Source organism: Pteropus alecto, unplaced genomic scaffold (assembly GCF_000325575.1).
Source record: "Pteropus alecto unplaced genomic scaffold, ASM32557v1 scaffold3, whole genome shotgun sequence".
Lineage (NCBI taxonomy): Eukaryota > Metazoa > Chordata > Mammalia > Chiroptera > Pteropodidae > Pteropus > Pteropus alecto.
In genome coordinates, this window is record NW_006442484.1 from 8726211 (window position 1) to 8731627 (window position 5417).

General features: G+C 40.5%; 1 pseudogene; it reads left to right on the top strand.

The window, feature by feature from the left end:
* The first annotated feature begins 3920 nt into the window (after positions 1-3920).
* LOC102882504 lies at positions 3921-4205 on the top strand (annotated as a pseudogene).
* Positions 4206-5417: the final 1212 nt, after the last annotated feature.

A 5417-nucleotide genomic window follows, 5' to 3' on the forward strand; every position in this document is an offset into this window, starting at 1 on the left:
AGGATGAGTTGCCAGGAACACTGGGCCCATTGGGTCCATGAGTTTGTGTTTGAGAATTGTGATGGTTGACTCCAACACTTAGGGACATATGCAGGCCCACTTGGGTTAAGGGCACCTTTAGCTCTTGCTCCTAATGTGACTTCGAGCAACTATTTCACCCCTCCTTTCTTCATCCAATAAAATACTTAAGTCACAACTACATGAGGTATGTTTAAAGATCTGGCACATAATCGATGTTCAATATGCTTGGTGCTAATATAATCTTTACTACAACATTGTTAAGGATCTCTGTATCAGAGTAGGCTAAGTGCCAAATACACTGAAATTCAGGCCTACCTCTCCAACTCCCCTGTGACCAGCAGGCTGGCTCAAATGCTCCACTTCGAACTGCTATTCTTCCAGCAACTTGTCACTTACTACCCTTTTGAGCCATCACCTGCTGCTCCTGAGATATGAAATGAGAAGAGCTGTCATCTGCAAAGGATAAATCACCAACGGAGGGGACCCTTCTGGCCCCAGGCCTCTAGCCTTCACTTGCTTGACCTCCCTGTGGCTCTCTGATACCTCGACTTCCTATTAGGGGAGCTCATTTTCAAAATTGCAGAATAAAGACAGGCAGGCACACACTTTCCATCTTCCATTATGCATTTTTCCTGTGCTGCCTGGAATTGCATTTGATGCAGCAAACTGAAGAAGAGAGGAGCCGTGGCTAGGGGTGGGAGCTCTGTGGTATTTGATTTCCACAGCTACGTGTCACAGAACCAACTGCTTGGCAATGGGCTGGCTAATCACACACCATATCCGCCAGAGGAGCCTCAGCGCATCCCAAACCTGAGTTAGCGGGCATCTTCCACCTTCCCAACTAATTGAAAGGCAGCTAAGGTGTCGAGCTTCTCCTGTTATTGGCCATAACAGGCTTCTGGATTGTGTTTGCAGTTCTCTCTGAGGGAACTGTGTCTCAGTTCAGACACCAGGCTTGTATTTAATTCACTGTTTTTATCAAGTTGAAGTCTGAAGGGTTTTTAGGTCAGCTTTCACCAGAGATCATTTTTGGTTTGTTGGGTAATAAGTTTTGTAAATAAGAAATAGATGGAGGCTCTTTTGGCTATGGATCACAGGAAAGGCCCAAACTAAGGATTCCTCATTTGACAAAATTGTTTTGTTATCAGTTTTAGGAGAAAAGGTCAGATGAGACTGTTACATATTAATATTTAATATTGAGAATTTTCTCCAAAGAGGAACTTCCAGGCTATGATCTAGAATTAGAACACAGTCTCCATTTTCCTTTATAATAATCTCTGTTTTTCTGAGTGATAAATTTGAGACTCTGAATGACTCTGATTAATTAAAGGAAGGGTGAAGTATTTTCCATAGGTTGAATTGGGAGAGCTTTAGTAGTAGGCAGAGCAGTCTTTGGTGATTGGCTGTGACTTCTGTGGTGCTAGTGTTATACCTCTTTTTCATTTCTTCTATGTTTAATGTCTCTTTAACTGGACAAAATCTTTTATTCCTCACCTGAGATAAAGTGTAGAACACAAGTCTGATATAAAAGAAGTAACTCTAGACTTGTACTCTCTGCTGTAAATAACCTTTATATGGTCTTTTCCTAGTTTAGCTGAGGGGAAAGTAAATTAAGTAGAAGGCATTGGACACCTGGAAGTGGGGAAGGTGCCACCGAGAGGGAGGCTGGAGGAGGTTGCAGAAAGGAGACAGGCTCATCTCTGGTTCACTTTCTCATTCACTCTCAGCTTTTCTTTAAATATCCAGGTGGCTGTTGAGTTTCATTCTTTTTGCCAAAAATCAATCAGATGGTAGTGCAACTAGATATAATTTCAGAAGCAGTAGTTTCAGAAATAGTTATTGTTTTTCCTTGTTTGTGTTTGTGAGCTGTATATATGGAGTGGAGAGCTAACATTATAAATGATTTGAAAACAAAGTCATGTATCAAACACTTCGAATGTCTTTGGGCAGGTATTCAGACTAATACCACATGAGTCAGGTACTATTAAATTCTGTAACTGAGATTTAGAAAGGTTAAATCATTTCCCCAAGATCGCATAGCTAGAGACCAGACATTATGGGGTTATTTACTTTGCTAAATGTCTCTAGAGTCACTTACATGGTCCTCAGGTCCTCTGCAGCATGCTCATGGACACCACAGGACACTTCTTGAGTTTCTTAGGTTTCAGGGAATTCTTGATTCCCCTTAAGGCTATTAGTGTATAGGATTAAAACTTACTTTACACCAGTCAGCTGAATGAAGCATGTTCTTATTTTATTCCTGTTCACTCTGCATTGTCCTATCCTGGACCTTGCTGCAATTTGCTTTTGTCCTGAAGAATGGAATTCTTTGGGTGACCTGACTTAGAATTTAATACTCCTACTCCTCATTCTTTTCTTCTCCAAATCCATTTTCTCGACATGGCTGTTGTGAGATTTCTGTCATTCTAGATTCTGATTTTGACATTGGGAAAGGTTCACTCACTCCCTGTTGACTCTTAGGTAAGTTCCTGAAGTTTTCCTTCTGTTTCTATGCTGTGTCTTGCTGTACCCCTTCCTCCTTACAACTGTTCTAGCCTTATCCTGGCCTTAGAAGTGTCACTATGATCAAAATAGCTCATTACAAGAAAAATAGATTTCCAAGAACATTGGATGAAATAAAACTTTCAATTAATTTTCAATCTATTCTATCAAAAGTTGCTTTCTCTTCTTTACATAGTCCAATTAATTGGAGCTTTGCTCGAACACGCCAAAAACACTGGACCAAAGAAAAGACAAAATATAACATTCTTGAGATAATTAAGTGGTGTTTTTGACCCTGGAAGTTTGGATGTTCACTGTGTGGAGTGGAAGAGTTGGGCTAAATTTGGGTAATATGAAATATCTCAAAAAAGTGTTAGCTTTTTGGAGAAGATGAAGAATATCTCACTAATGGCACCAGGCGCTTGAAGCCCCACTGAGAAGATCATGAAATATTTACCATTTTCTTTTAAGTGAAAAGGAAGAGCCCTCATTAAAATTTCATATTTACATTTCCATCCATCAGTCAGCTTTCCAGTTTGTGCCATGTTCTCAAATTGTTCAAAGAACTCATGGCTTTGGGGAATAAATTGTGAGGGAACCTGTACAATTTTTCCCTAGACTGAGATGGCTAGGAAAAGCTTGAATATTTTTTTGGACAGGGGAGACAGTTCATTTCTGCTTTTGTAAGGAGCCTGAATCTTGCAGAGAGGCCCACACATGCAGTGGCTATTTGCATGACTACACTTATAGACAGTAGCTCCTTTCTTCCCAACTCAGAGAGTTTAATTAGCAGGGATAAATGGTAGCGAATGCTAACTTCATCTACCTTAATCTCTGAATGTACTGTAGTTTGCTAAATGTTTTTGAAATGAGCTGACATATTTTTATGTAGACACTACACTCATATACAAGAGAGCAGACTGTGTTAGCCCTCCTCCACTCAAACGAGGAGCTTCCCTGATTACACATGTTCACTGTGATGTGTGATTTGTGTTGCACTGATTTGTAGTTTACTCCTCCAGTAATCATTTTCACAGTTTAGTAATTAATTATTCTACTTGTTTCAGGGAAGCCTGGCTCATATTCTTCATTAGTTTAGAATTTTCTTTTTTTAGTAAATGTTCATTTAACCAATATTGGTTAAGTAACTCCTAGGCATCAGACACTGTGCTGGGTGCTAGGGACACTAATATAATCACAGAGTTCTTGTCCTTAAGGTTCTCTTTAAAGAGCTAAATAAGTAAATAGAAGGTCACATGTATGCCTGGGGTGTCAATGGAGAGCCTAATCTGAACTGCGCAAATGTGCTTGTCCTCAGGGGATAGTTAAGAACAAAGAGAAGTCATTTTCTGTCATGGAGCCAAATATTTACATGCCCTCTGGGAGAGCTGGTAAAAATGGGAGGGAATGAGGGAGCAGTGAGTTATCTAGTGCCCAGTAAAATAGAGCTTGTGGCCGTGAGCAGATACACCAGCCTGGTGAATTCAATTGTCTTCCCCCATCTGACTGTGGTGCTCTTGGCCATTGATATGTTCTTCACTGCCTGGTTCTTCATTTATGAGATTACCTCCACCAAGTACACTCGAGACATCTACAAAGAGCAACTCATCTCCTTGGTGGCCTCACTCTTCATGAGTTTTGGGGTCCCCTTCCTGTTGCTCTGGGTCAGCATCTATGTATGAGCTCCCAAGGGTTCTATCCAGGTAACTTCATTGAATCCCTGCTTTTGTAAATTATTATATTTTTTACTATTGCTGCAAGTGTACCGGCCGCTCTAAATGCAGCTCACAATAAAGGCAGACATGACCAAAAAAAAAAAAAAAAGGATAGGAGGGACCAAGGGAGAATTTAGGGTGCTCATGTAGAGAGACAGATGTGAAGGCAGAAAACAAGAGGCAAAGAGACAGTGCAGAGAGAAACTGAGAAGCAGAAAAAGAGGAAGAGAAAGAGAGTCAGAGAGAGAGAGAAAATTCAAATTCAGTCCCTACCTCAAAGGAGCTCAGAAACTAAGCATGAAAAAAAAATAACCAATTGAGCAGAAAAAAGACAAACAGAATAGTATGTGAACACAATTGTAGGAGAACCCCTGACATGGAGGAGAGGGAAAACCCAAAGCCGAGTATCATCACTCTGACTCATCTTGAGGAGTAATAACATGTGACCTGATCAGGAACTCTGCCTGGAAGCTGGAGGTCCTGGCTGAGGAGTCTCACATTTTCTCGAAGAACCCTCTGCTCCAGGAGCCTCAAGCCGTGTCTGGGGCAGTGGATGCATCTCTGCGGCCTGACCTGACAGCTCCCTGCGTGTGAGGCTCTGTGAGCAGGAAACCGGGATTTCTCTTACTTTTGCTCTAATATTGGAAGACTTACTTTAAAAACCTTGTGGGTTTAATTTTTAGTTCATGATATTTTTGTTTTCAAAAGCGGTTTACAGTCTTTCCTCCAATTATTGTTTTAAAAAGCTTAATTTGATTATTTTGGGACAGGCATGTTCTGGTTAACACATTCATTCAGAGAATATTAACCTTCTCATCTGGAAATTAGAAACTTGATTTGATTATTCTTTCTTCATGACTTGAATCTATCCATATCTTTTAATCCCCATTGTCATGCTTTGGTTAGGGTTCCCTCCCTTTCTCCATTCCTCCTCCCTGCCTTCCTTCCTCACCTGGATTAGAGCATCAGTGTCCTTGCCTTCAATCTAACCACTTTTTTACTCACAGTCTACTTTCTATTCTGAGGCATATCTGATATCAAAGAAAAAACTAAGTCTGAGACAAAAGTAACATAGGTTGTTTATTCATAAACTTTCAGAGAGGGCCTCATCTGCTTTCACTTTTGTTTCAGCAGAATTTCAAAGGTGCGGAAAAGAGATTCAGTTTTCTAGAGTAAAAA